At 45.3% G+C, this 17,620-nt stretch overlaps 27 non-coding genes and 3 pseudogenes across 27 annotated transcripts; 2 read left to right on the top strand and 28 right to left on the bottom strand.

The window, feature by feature from the left end:
* Positions 1-711: 711 nt before the first annotated feature.
* Positions 712-793, bottom strand: trnas-gcu (transfer RNA serine (anticodon GCU)). The gene has a single exon. It is a non-coding gene; the product is annotated as a tRNA-Ser (tRNA).
* A 3,589-nt stretch (positions 794-4,382) lies between these two features.
* On the top strand, positions 4,383-4,455 carry trnaf-gaa (transfer RNA phenylalanine (anticodon GAA)). The gene has a single exon. It is a non-coding gene; the product is annotated as a tRNA-Phe (tRNA).
* Positions 4,456-4,698: 243 nt separating this feature from the next.
* Positions 4,699-4,771, top strand: trnak-uuu (transfer RNA lysine (anticodon UUU)). The gene has a single exon. It is a non-coding gene; the product is annotated as a tRNA-Lys (tRNA).
* Positions 4,772-5,730: 959 nt separating this feature from the next.
* On the bottom strand, positions 5,731-5,849 carry LOC147266274 (5S ribosomal RNA). The gene has a single exon (XR_015113119.1). It is a non-coding gene; the product is annotated as a 5S ribosomal RNA (ribosomal RNA).
* A 309-nt stretch (positions 5,850-6,158) lies between these two features.
* Positions 6,159-6,277, bottom strand: LOC147266275 (5S ribosomal RNA). Its single transcript, XR_015112705.1, has one exon. It is a non-coding gene; the product is annotated as a 5S ribosomal RNA (ribosomal RNA).
* Positions 6,278-6,587: 310 nt separating this feature from the next.
* LOC147266276 (5S ribosomal RNA) lies at positions 6,588-6,706 on the bottom strand. The gene has a single exon (XR_015115111.1). It is a non-coding gene; the product is annotated as a 5S ribosomal RNA (ribosomal RNA).
* Positions 6,707-7,016: 310 nt separating this feature from the next.
* Positions 7,017-7,135, bottom strand: LOC147266277 (5S ribosomal RNA). The gene has a single exon (XR_015115472.1). It is a non-coding gene; the product is annotated as a 5S ribosomal RNA (ribosomal RNA).
* Positions 7,136-7,444: 309 nt separating this feature from the next.
* Positions 7,445-7,563, bottom strand: LOC147266278 (5S ribosomal RNA). Its single transcript, XR_015115542.1, has one exon. It is a non-coding gene; the product is annotated as a 5S ribosomal RNA (ribosomal RNA).
* Positions 7,564-7,872: 309 nt separating this feature from the next.
* Positions 7,873-7,991, bottom strand: LOC147266279 (5S ribosomal RNA). Its single transcript, XR_015115315.1, has one exon. It is a non-coding gene; the product is annotated as a 5S ribosomal RNA (ribosomal RNA).
* Positions 7,992-8,301: 310 nt separating this feature from the next.
* On the bottom strand, positions 8,302-8,420 carry LOC147266280 (5S ribosomal RNA). Its single transcript, XR_015115316.1, has one exon. It is a non-coding gene; the product is annotated as a 5S ribosomal RNA (ribosomal RNA).
* Positions 8,421-8,728: 308 nt separating this feature from the next.
* LOC147266281 (5S ribosomal RNA) lies at positions 8,729-8,847 on the bottom strand (annotated as a pseudogene).
* Positions 8,848-9,156: 309 nt separating this feature from the next.
* LOC147266282 (5S ribosomal RNA) lies at positions 9,157-9,275 on the bottom strand. Its single transcript, XR_015115156.1, has one exon. It is a non-coding gene; the product is annotated as a 5S ribosomal RNA (ribosomal RNA).
* Positions 9,276-9,584: 309 nt separating this feature from the next.
* Positions 9,585-9,703, bottom strand: LOC147266283 (5S ribosomal RNA). The gene has a single exon (XR_015115373.1). It is a non-coding gene; the product is annotated as a 5S ribosomal RNA (ribosomal RNA).
* A 308-nt stretch (positions 9,704-10,011) lies between these two features.
* LOC147266284 (5S ribosomal RNA) lies at positions 10,012-10,130 on the bottom strand. The gene has a single exon (XR_015112810.1). It is a non-coding gene; the product is annotated as a 5S ribosomal RNA (ribosomal RNA).
* Positions 10,131-10,440: 310 nt separating this feature from the next.
* On the bottom strand, positions 10,441-10,559 carry LOC147266285 (5S ribosomal RNA). Its single transcript, XR_015113245.1, has one exon. It is a non-coding gene; the product is annotated as a 5S ribosomal RNA (ribosomal RNA).
* A 309-nt stretch (positions 10,560-10,868) lies between these two features.
* Positions 10,869-10,987, bottom strand: LOC147266286 (5S ribosomal RNA). The gene has a single exon (XR_015115112.1). It is a non-coding gene; the product is annotated as a 5S ribosomal RNA (ribosomal RNA).
* Positions 10,988-11,297: 310 nt separating this feature from the next.
* LOC147266287 (5S ribosomal RNA) lies at positions 11,298-11,416 on the bottom strand. The gene has a single exon (XR_015115473.1). It is a non-coding gene; the product is annotated as a 5S ribosomal RNA (ribosomal RNA).
* Positions 11,417-11,725: 309 nt separating this feature from the next.
* LOC147266288 (5S ribosomal RNA) lies at positions 11,726-11,844 on the bottom strand. Its single transcript, XR_015115317.1, has one exon. It is a non-coding gene; the product is annotated as a 5S ribosomal RNA (ribosomal RNA).
* A 310-nt stretch (positions 11,845-12,154) lies between these two features.
* LOC147266289 (5S ribosomal RNA) lies at positions 12,155-12,273 on the bottom strand. Its single transcript, XR_015115318.1, has one exon. It is a non-coding gene; the product is annotated as a 5S ribosomal RNA (ribosomal RNA).
* A 308-nt stretch (positions 12,274-12,581) lies between these two features.
* On the bottom strand, positions 12,582-12,700 carry LOC147266290 (5S ribosomal RNA; annotated as a pseudogene).
* A 309-nt stretch (positions 12,701-13,009) lies between these two features.
* Positions 13,010-13,128, bottom strand: LOC147266291 (5S ribosomal RNA). Its single transcript, XR_015115157.1, has one exon. It is a non-coding gene; the product is annotated as a 5S ribosomal RNA (ribosomal RNA).
* Positions 13,129-13,437: 309 nt separating this feature from the next.
* On the bottom strand, positions 13,438-13,556 carry LOC147266292 (5S ribosomal RNA). The gene has a single exon (XR_015114902.1). It is a non-coding gene; the product is annotated as a 5S ribosomal RNA (ribosomal RNA).
* Positions 13,557-13,864: 308 nt separating this feature from the next.
* LOC147266293 (5S ribosomal RNA) lies at positions 13,865-13,983 on the bottom strand. The gene has a single exon (XR_015112812.1). It is a non-coding gene; the product is annotated as a 5S ribosomal RNA (ribosomal RNA).
* A 310-nt stretch (positions 13,984-14,293) lies between these two features.
* LOC147266294 (5S ribosomal RNA) lies at positions 14,294-14,412 on the bottom strand. The gene has a single exon (XR_015113246.1). It is a non-coding gene; the product is annotated as a 5S ribosomal RNA (ribosomal RNA).
* A 309-nt stretch (positions 14,413-14,721) lies between these two features.
* LOC147266295 (5S ribosomal RNA) lies at positions 14,722-14,840 on the bottom strand. Its single transcript, XR_015114409.1, has one exon. It is a non-coding gene; the product is annotated as a 5S ribosomal RNA (ribosomal RNA).
* A 728-nt stretch (positions 14,841-15,568) lies between these two features.
* On the bottom strand, positions 15,569-15,687 carry LOC147266296 (5S ribosomal RNA; annotated as a pseudogene).
* Positions 15,688-15,998: 311 nt separating this feature from the next.
* LOC147266297 (5S ribosomal RNA) lies at positions 15,999-16,117 on the bottom strand. The gene has a single exon (XR_015114631.1). It is a non-coding gene; the product is annotated as a 5S ribosomal RNA (ribosomal RNA).
* Positions 16,118-16,427: 310 nt separating this feature from the next.
* On the bottom strand, positions 16,428-16,546 carry LOC147266298 (5S ribosomal RNA). Its single transcript, XR_015113365.1, has one exon. It is a non-coding gene; the product is annotated as a 5S ribosomal RNA (ribosomal RNA).
* A 310-nt stretch (positions 16,547-16,856) lies between these two features.
* Positions 16,857-16,975, bottom strand: LOC147266299 (5S ribosomal RNA). The gene has a single exon (XR_015113132.1). It is a non-coding gene; the product is annotated as a 5S ribosomal RNA (ribosomal RNA).
* A 309-nt stretch (positions 16,976-17,284) lies between these two features.
* Positions 17,285-17,403, bottom strand: LOC147266300 (5S ribosomal RNA). Its single transcript, XR_015114903.1, has one exon. It is a non-coding gene; the product is annotated as a 5S ribosomal RNA (ribosomal RNA).
* Between the last annotated feature and the right edge of the window lie 217 nt (positions 17,404-17,620).

Genomic DNA, 17,620 nt, shown 5'->3' on the forward strand with positions numbered 1-17,620 from the left:
ATCTTCTTCCAATGGTTCTGTTCTATCTTTATATTTTAAAATCAATCACACAATGAAAGCTGCCACAGCTGGTTTAAGAGAGAGAACACACTAAGAGATTTGAAACCAGTAAAATATGCTTTTCTGTATGCAAACTAGTGAGGGGCATGGAAGGATATTTTACCACCAATACAGAACCCAAACTTTAGTCATGTGATGAGATGGCGACTGTGAAGAGTGATTATGAAGTTAATGGACAAAATGTGAATTGAAAGTAAATACATTAAAAAATACTAAAACAAATAAATAAAAGAAGGAGCACAAATGACATTTTTCTGCACAAATTTACTGGTATTAGACTGCATTTTTGGTTCATGAGTAGATGAAAGAGTATCACATATATATTATATACATGTGATACATGCACGTGGCTTTGGACGAAAGCTTAAAGAAATTGTAGAATTATTTAAACACACCAAGTGGACTGTTTCAGGTTTCTTGAAGATGCTTCAGCTCTCATCCAAGAGGCGTCTTCAGTTTTCTTCACTGATGGGAGGATTTATAGCTCTGTGGGGGCGGGACCTTCTACAGAGGTGATTGACACATGTGAGCTCTGGGTGTCTGAGTTGTTTTGGTCAGGTTGTGAAAGGGAAGTTGACTCAACTGGTATCTGTGTCAGTTAAAAGCCTCACAGTAATTCCATAATGTTGGAGTAGAAACCAGAGTCGCTCACGACGAGGATGGGATTCAAACCCACGCGTGCAGAGCACAATGGATTAGCAGTCCATCGCCTTAACCACTCGGCCACCTCGTCTGCTGACAGCAGCCCTGAGCTTTTAAACACCTGAACTCTTTGGAGCCTATTTGTCAGAAATGGACCCAGCAGGAGCCACTGAACACAACTCTGACATAATCAGGCTTCTTCCCAGCAGCATCGTGCTACAGAAGGCAGAATACAGACCATCGATACATCATCAGAGTGAACACCAGCTGATGTTTACAAGTTTAATTCACCTTTTACTACAAAATGACATCCAAGCTCAGATTCTCTTGTCCTGATTGAACAAGTAAATGTTTAAGAAGATGAGAGTACCAGACTTTTTCATCCAAGGAAACAAGCATCCTATCACTGTCCTGTGCAGAGTTTCTTTAAAAAAAAAAAAAAGTGAGACAACCTCAAGATTTTCTGTTTCCTCTTGTTGGATTTTGCCACAGAGAATCAGAGACAATCAAAAGCTTGTTGGACTTTAACGTTGGAGGACTGAACAAGTCATGACATCATCAGTTTTACCTTCACAGGTGCTTCATTTACTTTACTTTCAATTTTACAGAGGTAGAACCTGAAATCAAAGCTGTCCATCAAAAGAAGTGAAAGCTTCCCAGGCTGTGATGTTCTTGTCTACAAACTGTCTTGTATGGAGCTTCAATCTTTAATAAAAAGAATAAAAAGAAGATAACACTTGTTGTGATTTGGCGCTTTAAAAATAAAACTTACGACTTACATGGAAACTGTCTGGGGGGGGGGGTGGAGCCTCCATCAGGTATGTGTTTGATGTCTGAATTCTTTCTCTGATGTCTGAATTCTGTCTTTGATCTCTGGGTTCTGAGCATTGATCTCCTGCTTCAGTCTTTGATCTCTGACTGATCCTAAACTAATCAAAGGATCACATCAGCATATTGGTCCAGTCTACAGATGGTGATTTTACCTATTTGAAGCCTTATCTTGTGTTTGATGGACATTTTTAAAATCATTAATGACTTTTTGACTGAACATCCTGGACACTGTGGTGCCTGATGAGGAGACAACTTGGGTACAAAGTTGAAGAGGAGGGTTTTTGGAGAGGGGATATTTTTGCAGTGTTCCAAGTCAATAATAACTGTGGCAAATATCATCATTTTTCAAAATGTCCTCACGAAGATGGTTTGAAATTCTGTCTCTCCCTCATCCTCAGCTGCTGCAGCACTTTAAAGAAAACCTTTGACTCGTGGATCTAAAAAGATCAGATGTTGTCTCCTCCAGAACATCAACACTTTAACGTTGTTGGCAGGACTCCAACCTGAGCAGGGAGACCCCAATGGATTTCTAGTCCATCGCCTTCACCACTCGGCCACAACAACCACATTCACACACACATTTGTAAAAGATTCACATTGACACAACTCTTTAAAATTGTGTCACAAGCCCATTTGTGTGAGGTCCTATTTTCTCTTTTTCCGCATTCCTTTGTTTCCAGGTCTCTAATAAGTGCAGAATTACAAAGACAAGCAAGCTGGATCCATCCTGGGCAGGTGATAGGAGCCATTGACCACTGGCCAGAGACCCTGGCACAGACGTTGGGGGGTGGTGAGAGAGAGCATTTCTACAATTATATTCTACATTTATAGAATTCTACAATCCTACAATTTCATTGAGCAGACGCTTTTGTCCAAAGCCACTTGCATATTTTTTCGGTGAGTTTGGCTCCTGAGCTCAAGACAGTTGTGACTCATAAAGGACAGCTTCAAATGCAGCTGTGAAGCCTCATTGTCAGCTGGGAGGAACGACAGGTGTCTCCCTCTAGTGGCTCCTCACAGCAACACGAGCCTCATTTCATTCACATGCATCCACCACCTCACTACCAAAGGCCAGTTGGGCCTCCACAGACAGGTGAGTTTCAAGTGTTGGACAAAGGTCTTTAAGATGTTCTTATTAATTCTATAACATCTGAGATTAAAATCTATGGAATTACAATCAACAAGCAGTCAAACACCTGATCAGATGCTCCTTCATGAGGCTGAGAAGAATCAATCTAAACTGGGATGAAGAAAATTAATTGAGAAGAGAAACCTACTGATTGGATGACATGGACCCACCTGATCCATGTCAGCCTTGTTGGAGCAGAAAGAGGTGGATCAGAGGAATCAGTGGATCAAGACTCAGGTGTCAGATGAAGAATCTCTTTATTCACAATTGAGTCAGAGAAATCTTCCAACGTGAACGTGACAGACCATTTTATACCAAAGACAGGCTGTGTGTGTGTGTGTGTGTGTGTGTGTGTGTGTGTGTGTGTGTGTGTGTGTGTGTGCGTGTGTCCCTACTGACTGGAAACTGAATAATAACCAGACTAATTTTTGTTATTGACCAAGTCTGGGTGACTCACTAAATTCATAACTGAAGTGATTATTTAATTAATAAACAAAACATTTGTCCAAAAGTCATGATCAAATTCATGTAAAATCTGAGCAACGAGGGTTTGAAAATGTTCAAATGAGCCAAAACAATGTCCTGGGATCCAACCAGGGACCTTTAGATCCACACCAATCTTCCCTGACCTCATAGAAACTGGAACATTTCAACAAATAAATTCAAATTCAACTAAGCAGCAACTCTAGAAAAGTCAGAGCACTTGCTAATTCCCCTGTTAGCTCCAGATCAGACAATGCAGGCTCACCTTCACACTTGGTTGTACGACCGTCACCAGTTGAAGCTTCTCTGGTTCAACAAACTCTGGGGACTCAAGACACAAATCAGCACCGGTGCAGGTCCAGATCCAGATGTTAGCTGATGGGGACAATGGCTTAAGGGAGCTCCAGGTAGCTGGTTTGAACTGGTCCCTCATCTCTGTGAGTAGAAACCATCTGAGGTGGAGGGTGAAGATCTGCTTTGACCTCCTGATCTCCCAGTAAAGCCAGTATAGATGTTGAGCTTGGAGGAGTTGATGGCCTCCTTCATCTTCTTGTTGGAGATGTTTGCTAAACTCAGCACCACCACAGATCAGAGGAAAGTCCACTTGTCAGCTGGACACTGGAGTTTCTAGTGACCTGCAGGATCTTAGTTGTGGTGGCAGCAGGCCTGTTCTAAGAGCTTTGCTCACATTCATGATCAGGCTTCATAATGGTTCTGGACCACTGTGTGATAGGAGCTGATCCTGGAGCAGCAGAAGACAAATATAGAGAAGAAAAGACAAAAGACAGAGAGAAATGAGGGAGAGAATGACAAAAAGATGGGAACAAGATGAGGGTGAAAGACAAGCAGAGAGAAAGACAGGGGGACAGGGGGATGGAAGACAGACACACAACCAACAACAGCAACAGCAGCAATAATAGTTTTGATATTGTCCTGTTATTGATGTTTTCATGTGAAAGTGGCATATTTAAGATAAAAGACACTGTTAGAACAGAAAGATCCATAAAACCCACCAACCAGAGGTGTGTCTGGTACAGATGTGGAATTATTGGCTCACACAATGTTGAGGCAACTGGGAAGAAGACAAACAAAAGAGGCTTGTTTGATTCAGACATTCATCAAAAATGGTCCTGTAGAACTGTTCAATGTGTCATGACTTCAGAAGCTCAAATCCTCTCTAAGTTCTAGTGAGAGTGGAAGAGATTATAAAATGAGAGAAGCAGGGCCCTCCCTCAGAGCTGAAATAGCTCAGTTGGGAGAGCGTTAGACTGAAGATCTAAAGGTCCCTGGTCCGATCCCAGGTTTCAGCAGAGGAACAGCATTGACTTTACTTTCCAGTGGAGGAACTGCAGACATGAAGGAAACAAACATCTTGTCCTGTGCATTCTTATGACATTCAAGACATTTTTGGAGCCTCTTGTTGGATTTTGCCACAGAGAATCAGAGCCAATCAAAAGCATGGTGGACTTGAACATGGAGGATTGAACAAGTCAAGAAAGCAGCAGTTTGACCTTCACAGGTGTTTCTTTTCCTGTCTAAATGCTGAAGGAAGAGCCTGAGTAGCTCAGACGGTAGAGCATCAGACTTTTAATCTGAGGGTCCAGGGTTCAAGTCCCTGTTCAGGTGCTATGCTGGTGTTCCAGAGTTTAACAACATGGTACTGGATGAAGTTCATTGTTGAACAAACTGGTATCATCAGAAGTAGAAGTATTCTCGTCTTGCCACTGTGAGACTGTAGCTGCAGGTCAAATGTGAGATAAAAGTGACTAATAATAATTTCATGTGGCATGCAATTAACGAAAGACCACAAATGACACTGGTCAAGTTAAATTTATTTATATTGCACCAAATCACAACAAAACTTATCTCATGACACTTTACAGGTAGAGCAGGTCCAGTACCAAACTGCTTCAATGAATCTACACCCAACAATTCTCCATCAGCAAGCACATCCTGCAAAAGCGGCGACAAAAACCTTCCTTTTAACAGGAAGGAACATCGAGCAGATCCAGGCTCAATGGGGACGGCCTTCTGCTTTGACCGATTGGGGGGAAAGAGAACAGGCACAAAACAGATAATGGAGGAAGACGGATATGTAGAAGGAAAGAGAGGGACAGAGATAAAGAGAGAGAGAGACTGATGGAAAGACGGTGATGTGAGTAGGTGGAGTTACGGGTGGCAGCTTGAGCCTCTTCAGCTCTGCAGCCTCCTCCAGCAGCACCCAGATCTGGAATGAGAGGAGCCTAAAAGAATCCAGAAAAGGAGACAAGTTAGTAATACCTATGAGTATAATTAATGTATGACACATATAGGAGGAGAGAGAGGAGTAGAGAGAAGCCCAGTACACTGCATCTGCCATCTTTCTACTTCAAATAAAATAGGTGTCCTGTCAATAAAAGAAAAGAATGTTGATGTCATCGAGAGAAAAGTACTGCATCTGCCATCTGTCTTCTTCAAATTAACCACTGCATGACATTCCATTCCAAAGCTGCGGAGGGCGCTTCAAGAAAAGGTCTGTGAGGGAAGCTCGCTCATGCTGGTCCCCAAAGACTCAAAGCGGCCCTTTCCTCACAATGAAACAAAAAAGCTTACAGCACCTGGTATTCCCAGGCGGTCTCCCATCCAAGTACTAACCAGGCCCGACCCTGCTAAGCTTCCGAGATCAGACGAGATCGGGCGTGTTCAGAGTGGTATGGCCGTAAGCCCTTGACTCTCACACACATGGGCTCTATATCCATTTCACTCACTTTACAACCTAAAAAAAATGTGATGTGCAACAGCCTCACGGTCTTTTTACACACCAAATAGTTGTCCTGTCAATACAAAGAAAAAAATGTTGATGTCATCTAGAGAAAAGTACTGCATCTGCAATCTGTCTACTTCAAATTACACACTGCATGACATTCCATTCGAAAGCTGTGGAGGGCGCTTCAAGAAAAGGTGTGTGAGGGAAGCTCGCTCATGCTGGTCCCCAAAGACTCAAAGCTGCCCTTTCCTCACAAAGAAACAAAAAAGCTTACAGCACCTGGTATTCCCAGGCGGTCTTCCATCCAAGTACTAACCAGGCCCGACCCTGCTTAGCTTCCGAGATCAGACGAGATCGGGCGTGTTCAGAGTGGTATGGCCGTAAGCCCTTGACTCTCACACACATGGGCTCTATATCCATTTCACACAATTTACAACCTCAGAAAAAAAGTGATGCGCAACAGCCTCACGGTCTTTTTACACACCAAATAGTTGTCCTGTCAATACAAAGAAAAGAATGTTGATGTCATCTATAGAAAAGTACTGCATCTGAAATCTGTCTACTTCAAATTACACACTGCATGACATTCCATTCGAAAGCTGTGGAGGGCGCTTCAAGAAAAGGTGTGTGAGGGAAGCTCGCTCATGCTGGTCCCCAAAGACTCAAAGCGGCCCTTTCCTCACAATGAAACAAAAAAGCTTACAGCACCTGGTATTCCCAGGCGGTCTTCCATCCAAGTACTAACCAGGCCTGACCCTGCTAAGCTTCCGAGATCAGACGAGATCGGGCGTGTTCAGAGTGGTATGGCCGTAAGCCCTTGACTCTCACACACATGGGCTCTATATCCATTTCACTCACTTTACAACCTCAAAAAAAATGTGATGTGCAACAGCCTCACGGTCTTTTTACACACCAAATAGTTGTCCTGTGAATACAAAGAAAAAAATGTTGATGTCATCTAGAGAAAAGTACTGCATCTGCAATCTGTCTACTTCAAATTACACACTGCATGACATTCCATTCGAAAGCTGTGGAGGGCGCTTCAAGAAAAGGTGTGTGAGGGAAGCTCGCTCATGCTGGTCCCCAAACACTCAAAGCTGCCCTTTCCTCACAATGAAACAAAAAAGCTTACAGCACCTGGTATTCCCAGGCGGTCTCCCATCCAAGTACTAACCAGGCCCGACCCTGCTTAGCTTCCGAGATCAGACGAGATCGGGCGTGATCAGAGTGGTATGGCCGTAAGCCCTTGACTCTCACACACATGGGCTCTATATCCATTTCACACAATTTACAACCTCAGAAAAAAAGTGATGCGCAACAGCCTCAGGGTCTTTTCACACGCCAAATCGGTGTCCTGTCAATAAAAGAAAAGAATGTTGATGTCATCGAGAGAAAAGTACTGCATCTGCCATCTGTCTTCTTCAAATTAACCACTGCATGAAATTCCATTCCAAAGCTGCAGAGGGCGCTTCAAGAAAACGTGTGTGAGGGAAGCTCGCTCATGCTGGTCCCCAAAGACTCAAAGCGGCCCTTTCCTCACAATGAAACAAAAATGCTTACAGCACCTGGTATTCCCAGGCGGTCTCCCATCCAAGTACTAACCAGGCCCGACCCTGCTTAGCTTCCGAGATCAGACGAGATCGGGCGTGATCAGAGTGGTATGGCCGTAAGCCCTTGACTCTCACACACATGGGCTCTATATCCATTTCACACAATTTACAACCTCAGAAAAAAAGTGATGCGCAACAGCCTCAGGGTCTTTTCACACGCCAAATCGGTGTCCTGTCAATAAAAGAAAAGAATGTTGATGTCATCGAGAGAAAAGTACTGCATCTGCCATCTGTCTTCTTCAAATTAACCACTGCATGAAATTCCATTCCAAAGCTGCAGAGGGCGCTTCAAGAAAACGTGTGTGAGGGAAGCTCGCTCATGCTGGTCCCCAAAGACTCAAAGCGGCCCTTTCCTCACAATGAAACAAAAATGCTTACAGCACCTGGTATTCCCAGGCGGTCTTCCATCCAAGTACTAACCAGGCCCGACCCTGCTAAGCTTCTGAGATCAGACGAGATCGGGCGTGTTCAGAGTGGTATGGCCGTAAGCCCTTGACTCTCACACACATGGGCTCTATATCCATTTCACTCACTTTACAACCTCAAAAAAAATGTGATGTGCAACAGCCTCACGGTCTTTTTACACACCAAATAGTTGTCCTGTGAATACAAAGAAAAAAATGTTGATGTCATCTAGAGAAAAGTACTGCATCTGCAATCTGTCTACTTCAAATTACACACTGCATGACATTCCATTCGAAAGCTGTGGAGGGCGCTTCAAGAAAAGGTGTGTGAGGGAAGCTCGCTCATGCTGGTCCCCAAACACTCAAAGCGGCCCTTTCCTCACAATGAAACAAAAATGCTTACAGCACCTGGTATTCCCAGGCGGTCTTCCATCCAAGTACTAACCAGGCCCGACCCTGCTAAGCTTCTGAGATCAGACGAGATCGGGCGTGTTCAGAGTGGTATGGCCGTAAGCCCTTGACTCTCACACACATGGGCTCTATATCCATTTCACTCACTTTACAACCTAAAAAAATGTGATGTGCAACAGCCTCACGGTCTTTTTACACACCAAAAAGTTGTCCTGTCAATACAAAGAAAAGAATGTTGATGTCATCTAGAGAAAAGTACTGCATCTGCCATCTGTCTACTTCAAATTAACCACTGCATGACATTCCATTCCAAAGCTGTGGAGGGCGCTTCAAGAAAAGGTGTGTGAGGGAAGCTCGCTCATGCTGGTCCCCAAAGACTCAAAGCTGCCCTTTCCTCACAAAGAAATAAAAAAGCTTACAGCACCTGGTATTCCCAGGCGGTCTTCCATCAAAGTACTAACCAGGCCCGACCCTGCTAAGCTTCCGAGGTCAGACGAGATCGGGCGTGTTCAGAGTGGTATGCCCGTAAGCCCTTGACTCTCAGACACATGGGCTCTATATCCATTTCACTCACTTTACAACCTCAAAAAAATTTGATGTGCAACAGCCTCACGGTCTTTTTACACACCAAATAGTTGTCCTGTCAATACAAAGAAAAAAATGTTGATGTCATCTAGAGAAAAGTACTGCATCTGCAATCTGTCTACTTCAAATTACACACTGCATGATATTCCATTCGAAAGCTGTGGAGGGCGCTTCAAGAAAATGTGTGTGAGGGAAGCTCGCTCATGCTGGTCCCCAAAGACTCAAAGCGGCCCTTTCCTCACAATGAAACAAAAAAGCTTACAGCACCTGGTATTCCCAGGCGGTCTTCCATCCAAGTACTAACCAGGCCCGACCCTGCTTTGCTTCCGAGATCAGACGACATCGGGCGTGTTCAGAGTGGTATGGCCGTAAGCCCTTGACTCTGACACACATGGGCTCTATATCCATTTCACACAATTTACAACCTCAGAAAAAAAGTGATGCGCAACAGCCTCAGGGTCTTTTCACACGCCAAATCGGTGTCCTGTCAATAAAAGAAAAGAATGTTGATGTCATCGAGAGAAAAGTACTGCATCTGCCGTCTGTCTTCTTCAAATTAACCACTGCATGAAATTCCATTCCAAAGCTGCAGAGGGCGCTTCAAGAAAAGGTGTGTGAGGGAAGCTCGCTCATGCTGGTCCCCAAAGACTCAAAGCGGCCCTTTCCTCACAATGAAACAAAAAAGCTTACAGCACCTGGTATTCCCAGGCGGTCTTCCATCCAAGTACTAACCAGGCCCGACCCTGCTAAGCTTCCGAGATCAGACGAGATCGGGCGTGTTCAGAGTGGGATTGCCGTAAGCCCTTGGCTCTGATACACATGGGCTCTATATCCATTTCACACACTTTACAACCTCAGAAAAAAGTGATGCGCAACAGCCTCAGGGTCTTTTCACACGCCAAATCGGTGTCCTGTCAATAAAAGAAAAGAATGTTGATGTCATCGAGAGAAAACTACTGCATCTGCCATCTGTCTTCTTCAAATTAACCACTGCATGAAATTCCATTCCAAAGCTGCAGAGGGCGCTTCAAGAAAAGGTGTGTGAGGGAAGCTCGCTCATGCTGGTCCCCAAAGACTCAAAGCGGCCCTTTCCTCACAATGAAACAAAAAAGCTTACAGCACCTGGTATTCCCAGGCGGTCTTCCATCCAAGTACTATCCAGGCCCGACCCTGCTTAGCTTCCGAGATCAGACGAGATCGGGCGTGTTCAGAGTGGTATGGCCGTAAGCCCTTGACTCTCACACACATGGGCTCTATATCCATTTCACTCACTTTACAACCTCAGAAAAAAAGTGATGCGCAACAGCCTCAGGGTCTTTTCACACGCCAAATCGGTGTCCTGTCAATACAAAGAAAAGAATGTTGATGTCATCGAGACAAAAGTACTGCATCTGCAATCTGTCTTCTTCAAATTACACACTGCATGACATTCCATTCGAAAGCTGTGGAGGGCGCTTCAAGAAAAGGTGTGTGAGGGAAGCTCGCTCATGCTGGTCCCCAAAGACTCAAAGCGGCCCTTTCCTCACAATGAAACAAAAAAGCTTACAGCACCTGGTATTCCCAGGCAGTCTTCCATCCAAGTACTAACCAGGCCCGACCCTGCTTAGCTTCCGAGATCAGACGAGATCGGGCGTGTTCAGAGTGGTATGGCCGTAAGCCCTTGACTCTCACACACATGGGCTCTATATCCATTTCACTCACTTTACAACCTCAAAAAAAATGTGATGTGCAACAGCCTCAGGGTCTTTTCACACGCCAAATAGGTGTCCTGTCAATAAAAGAAAAGAGTGTTGATGTCATCTAGAGAAAAGTACTGCATCTGCCATCTGTCTACTTCAAATTAACCACTGCATGACATTCCATTCCAAAGCTGTGGAGGGCGCTTCAAGAAAAGGTGTGTGAGGGAAGCTCGCTCATGCTGGTCCCCAAAGACTCAAAGCGGCCCTTTCCTCACAATGAAACAAAAAAGCTTACAGCACCTGGTATTCCCAGGCGGTCTTCCATCCAAGTACTAACCAGGCCTGACCCTGCTAAGCTTCCGAGATCAGACGAGATCGGGCGTGTTCAGAGTGGTATGGCCGTAAGCCCTTGACTCTCACACACATGGGCTCTATATCCATTTCACTCACTTTACAACCTCAAAAAAAATGTGATGTGCAACAGCCTCACGGTCTTTTTACACACCAAATAGTTGTCCTGTGAATACAAAGAAAAAAATGTTGATGTCATCTAGAGAAAAGTACTGCATCTGCAATCTGTCTACTTCAAATTACACACTGCATGACATTCCATTCGAAAGCTGTGGAGGGCGCTTCAAGAAAAGGTGTGTGAGGGAAGCTCGCTCATGCTGGTCCCCAAACACTCAAAGCTGCCCTTTCCTCACAATGAAACAAAAAAGCTTACAGCACCTGGTATTCCCAGGCGGTCTCCCATCCAAGTACTAACCAGGCCCGACCCTGCTTAGCTTCCGAGATCAGACGAGATCGGGCGTGATCAGAGTGGTATGGCCGTAAGCCCTTGACTCTCACACACATGGGCTCTATATCCATTTCACACAATTTACAACCTCAGAAAAAAAGTGATGCGCAACAGCCTCAGGGTCTTTTCACACGCCAAATCGGTGTCCTGTCAATAAAAGAAAAGAATGTTGATGTCATCGAGAGAAAAGTACTGCATCTGCCATCTGTCTTCTTCAAATTAACCACTGCATGAAATTCCATTCCAAAGCTGCAGAGGGCGCTTCAAGAAAACGTGTGTGAGGGAAGCTCGCTCATGCTGGTCCCCAAAGACTCAAAGCGGCCCTTTCCTCACAATGAAACAAAAATGCTTACAGCACCTGGTATTCCCAGGCGGTCTTCCATCCAAGTACTAACCAGGCCCGACCCTGCTAAGCTTCTGAGATCAGACGAGATCGGGCGTGTTCAGAGTGGTATGGCCGTAAGCCCTTGACTCTCACACACATGGGCTCTATATCCATTTCACTCACTTTACAACCTCAAAAAAAATGTGATGTGCAACAGCCTCACGGTCTTTTTACACACCAAATAGTTGTCCTGTGAATACAAAGAAAAAAATGTTGATGTCATCTAGAGAAAAGTACTGCATCTGCAATCTGTCTACTTCAAATTACACACTGCATGACATTCCATTCGAAAGCTGTGGAGGGCGCTTCAAGAAAAGGTGTGTGAGGGAAGCTCGCTCATGCTGGTCCCCAAACACTCAAAGCGGCCCTTTCCTCACAATGAAACAAAAATGCTTACAGCACCTGGTATTCCCAGGCGGTCTTCCATCCAAGTACTAACCAGGCCCGACCCTGCTAAGCTTCTGAGATCAGACGAGATCGGGCGTGTTCAGAGTGGTATGGCCGTAAGCCCTTGACTCTCACACACATGGGCTCTATATCCATTTCACTCACTTTACAACCTAAAAAAATGTGATGTGCAACAGCCTCACGGTCTTTTTACACACCAAAAAGTTGTCCTGTCAATACAAAGAAAAGAATGTTGATGTCATCTAGAGAAAAGTACTGCATCTGCCATCTGTCTACTTCAAATTAACCACTGCATGACATTCCATTCCAAAGCTGTGGAGGGCGCTTCAAGAAAAGGTGTGTGAGGGAAGCTCGCTCATGCTGGTCCCCAAAGACTCAAAGCTGCCCTTTCCTCACAAAGAAATAAAAAAGCTTACAGCACCTGGTATTCCCAGGCGGTCTTCCATCAAAGTACTAACCAGGCCCGACCCTGCTAAGCTTCCGAGGTCAGACGAGATCGGGCGTGTTCAGAGTGGTATGCCCGTAAGCCCTTGACTCTCAGACACATGGGCTCTATATCCATTTCACTCACTTTACAACCTCAAAAAAATTTGATGTGCAACAGCCTCACGGTCTTTTTACACACCAAATAGTTGTCCTGTCAATACAAAGAAAAAAATGTTGATGTCATCTAGAGAAAAGTACTGCATCTGCAATCTGTCTACTTCAAATTACACACTGCATGATATTCCATTCGAAAGCTGTGGAGGGCGCTTCAAGAAAATGTGTGTGAGGGAAGCTCGCTCATGCTGGTCCCCAAAGACTCAAAGCGGCCCTTTCCTCACAATGAAACAAAAAAGCTTACAGCACCTGGTATTCCCAGGCGGTCTTCCATCCAAGTACTAACCAGGCCCGACCCTGCTTTGCTTCCGAGATCAGACGACATCGGGCGTGTTCAGAGTGGTATGGCCGTAAGCCCTTGACTCTGACACACATGGGCTCTATATCCATTTCACACAATTTACAACCTCAGAAAAAAAGTGATGCGCAACAGCCTCAGGGTCTTTTCACACGCCAAATCGGTGTCCTGTCAATAAAAGAAAAGAATGTTGATGTCATCGAGAGAAAAGTACTGCATCTGCCGTCTGTCTTCTTCAAATTAACCACTGCATGAAATTCCATTCCAAAGCTGCAGAGGGCGCTTCAAGAAAAGGTGTGTGAGGGAAGCTCGCTCATGCTGGTCCCCAAAGACTCAAAGCGGCCCTTTCCTCACAATGAAACAAAAAAGCTTACAGCACCTGGTATTCCCAGGCGGTCTTCCATCCAAGTACTAACCAGGCCCGACCCTGCTAAGCTTCCGAGATCAGACGAGATCGGGCGTGTTCAGAGTGGGATGGCCGTAAGCCCTTGGCTCTGATACACATGGGCTCTATATCCATTTCACACACTTTACAACCTCAGAAAAAAGTGATGCGCAACAGCCTCAGGGTCTTTTCACACGCCAAATCGGTGTCCTGTCAATAAAAGAAAAGAATGTTGATGTCATCGAGAGAAAACTACTGCATCTGCCATCTGTCTTCTTCAAATTAACCACTGCATGAAATTCCATTCCAAAGCTGCAGAGGGCGCTTCAAGAAAAGGTGTGTGAGGGAAGCTCGCTCATGCTGGTCCCCAAAGACTCAAAGCGGCCCTTTCCTCACAATGAAACAAAAAAGCTTACAGCACCTGGTATTCCCAGGCGGTCTTCCATCCAAGTACTATCCAGGCCCGACCCTGCTTAGCTTCCGAGATCAGACGAGATCGGGCGTGTTCAGAGTGGTATGGCCGTAAGCCCTTGACTCTCACACACATGGGCTCTATATCCATTTCACTCACTTTACAACCTCAGAAAAAAAGTGATGCGCAACAGCCTCAGGGTCTTTTCACACGCCAAATCGGTGTCCTGTCAATACAAAGAAAAGAATGTTGATGTCATCGAGACAAAAGTACTGCATCTGCAATCTGTCTTCTTCAAATTACACACTGCATGACATTCCATTCGAAAGCTGTGGAGGGCGCTTCAAGAAAAGGTGTGTGAGGGAAGCTCGCTCATGCTGGTCCCCAAAGACTCAAAGCGGCCCTTTCCTCACAATGAAACAAAAAAGCTTACAGCACCTGGTATTCCCAGGCAGTCTTCCATCCAAGTACTAACCAGGCCCGACCCTGCTTAGCTTCCGAGATCAGACGAGATCGGGCGTGTTCAGAGTGGTATGGCCGTAAGCCCTTGACTCTCACACACATGGGCTCTATATCCATTTCACTCACTTTACAACCTCAAAAAAAATGTGATGTGCAACAGCCTCAGGGTCTTTTCACACGCCAAATAGGTGTCCTGTCAATAAAAGAAAAGAGTGTTGATGTCATCTAGAGAAAAGTACTGCATCTGCCATCTGTCTACTTCAAATTAACCACTGCATGACATTCCATTCCAAAGCTGTGGAGGGCGCTTCAAGAAAAGGTGTGTGAGGGAAGCTCGCTCATACTGGTCCCCAAACACTCAAAGCTGCCCTTTCCTCACAAAGAAATAAAAAAGCTTACAGCACCTGGTATTCCCAGGCGGTCTCCCATCCAAGTACTAACCAGGACCGACCCTGCTAAGCTTCCGAGATCAGACGAGATCGGGCGTGTTCAGAGTGGTATGGCCGTAAGCCCTTGACTCTGACACACATGGGCTCTATATCCATTTCACACAATTTACAACCTCAGAAAAAAAGTGATGCGCAAAAGCCTCAGGGTCTTTTCACACGCCAAATAGGTGTCCTGTCAATAAAAGAAAAGAATGTTGATGTCATCTAGAGAAAAGTACTGCATCTGCCATCTGTCTACTTCCAATTACACACTGCATGACATTCCATTCGAAAGCTGTGGAGGGCGCTTCAAGAAAAGGTGTGTGAGGGAAGCTCGCTCATGCTGGTCCCCAAACACTCAAAGCTGCCCTTTCCTCACAATGAAAAAAAAAAGCTTACAGCAACTGGTATTCCCAGGCGGTCTCCCATCCAAGTACTAACCAGGCCCGACCCTTCTTAGCTTCCGCGAACAGACGAGTTCAGAATGGTATGGCCGTAAGCCCCTGACTCTGACACACATGGGCTCTATATCCATTTCACTCACTTTACAACCTCAGAAAAAAAGTGATGCGCAAAAGCCTCAGGGTCTTTTCACACATCAAATAGTTGTCCTGTCAATACAAAGAAAAGAATGTTGATGTCATCGAGAGAAAAGTACTGCATCTGCCATCTGTCTACTTCAAATTACACGCTGCATGAGATTCCATTTCAAAACTGCAGAAAGGCGCTTCAAGAAAAGGTGTGTGAGGGAAGCTCGCTCATGCTGGTCCCCAAAGACTAAAAGCTGCCCTTTCCTCATAAAGAACCAAAAAGTTTACAGCACCTGGTATTCCCAGGCGGTCTTCCATCCAAGTACTAACCAGGCCCGACCCTGCTTAGCTTGCTAGATCAGACGAGATCGGGCGTGTTCAGAGTGGTATGGCCGTAAGCTCTTGACTCTCACACACATGGGCTCTATATCCATTTCACACACTTTACAACCTCAGAAAAAAAGTGATGCGCAACAGCCTCACGGTCTTTTCAAACGTCAAATAGGTGTCCTGTCAATACAAAGAAAAGAATGTTGATGTCATCTAGAGAAAAGTACTGCATCTGCCATCTGTCTACTTCAAATTACACGCTGCATGACATTCAATTTCAAAGCTGCAGAAAGGCACTTCAAGAAAAGGTGTGTGAGGGAAGCTCACTCATGCTGGTCTCCAAAGACTCAAAGCTGCCCTTTCCTCACAAAGAAACAAAATAGCTTACAGCACCTGGTATTCCCAGGCGGTCTTCCATCCAAGTACTAACCAGGCCTGACCCTGCTTAGCTTCCGAGATCAGACGAGATCGGGCGTGTTCAGAGTGGTATGGCCGTAAGTCCTTGACTCTGACACAAATGGGCTCTATATCCATTTCACTCACTTTACAACCTCAGAAAAAAAGTGACGTGCAACAGCCTCACGGTCTTTTCAAACGTCAAATAGGTGTCCTGTCAATACAAAGAAAAGAATGTTGATGTCATCGAGAGAAAAGTACTGCATCTGCCATCTGTCTTCTTCAAATTAACCACTGCATGAAATTCCATTCCAAAGCTGCAGAGGGCGCTTCAAGAAAAGGTGTGTGAGGGAAGCTCGCTCATGCTGGTCCCCAAAGACTCAAAGCGGCCCTTTCCTCACAATGAAACAAAAAAGCTTACAGCACCTGGTATTCCCAGGCGGTCTTCCATCCAAGTACTAACCAGGCCCGACCCTGCTTAGCTTCCGAGATCAGACGAGATCGGGCGTGTTCAGAGTGGGATGGCCGTAAGCCCTTGACTCTCACACACATGGGCTCTATATCCATTTCACTCACTTTACAACCTCAAAAAAAATGTGATGTGCAACAGCCTCACGGTCTTTTTACACACCAAATAGTTGTCCTGTCAATACAAAGAAAAGAATGTTGATGTCATCTAGAGAAAAGTACTGCATCTGCAATCTGTCTACTTCAAATTACACACTGCATGACATTCCATTCGAAAGCTGTGGAGGGCGCTTCAAGAAAATGTGTGTGAGGGAAGCTCGCTCATGCTGGTCCCCAAAGACTCAAAGCGGCCCTTTCCTCACAATGAAACAAAAAAGCTTACAGCACCTGGTATTCCCAGGCGGTCTTCCATCCAAGTACTAACCAGGCCCGACCCTGCTTTGCTTCCGAGATCAGACGAGATCGGGCGTGTTCAGAGTGGTATGGCCGTAAGCCCTTGACTCTGACACACATGGGCTCTATATCCATTTCACACAATTTACAACCTCAGAAAAAAAGTGATGCGCAACAGCCTCAGGGTCTTTTCACACGCCAAATCGGTGTCCTGTCAATAAAAGAAAAGAATGTTGATGTCATCGAGAGAAAAGTACTGCATCTGCCGTCTGTCTTCTTCAAATTAACCACTGCATGAAATTCCATTCCAAAGCTGCAGAGGGCGCTTCAAGAAAAGGTGTGTGAGGGAAGCTCGCTCATGCTGGTCCCCAAAGACTCAAAGCGGCCCTTTCCTCACAATGAAACAAAAAAGCTTACAGCACCTGGTATTCCCAGGCGGTCTTCCATCCAAGTACTAACCAGGCCCGACCCTGCTAAGCTTCCGAGATCAGACGAGATCGGGCGTGTTCAGAGTGGGATGGCCGTAAGCCCTTGACTCTGATACACATGGGCTCTATATCCATTTCACACACTTTACAACCTCAGAAAAAAAGTGATGCGCAACAGCCTCAGGGTCTTTTCACACGCCAAATCGGTGTCCTGTCAATAAAAGAAAAGAATGTTGATGTCATCGAGAGAAAAGTACTGCATCTGCCATCTGTCTACTTCAAATTACACGCTGCATGACATTCAATTTCAAAGCTGCA

This window comes from Aulostomus chinensis, chromosome 4 (genome assembly GCF_037954235.1).
Source record: "Aulostomus chinensis isolate RoL2024-O1b breed Wild chromosome 4, RoL_Achi_v1.0, whole genome shotgun sequence".
Classification (NCBI taxonomy): domain Eukaryota; kingdom Metazoa; phylum Chordata; class Actinopteri; order Syngnathiformes; family Aulostomidae; genus Aulostomus; species Aulostomus chinensis.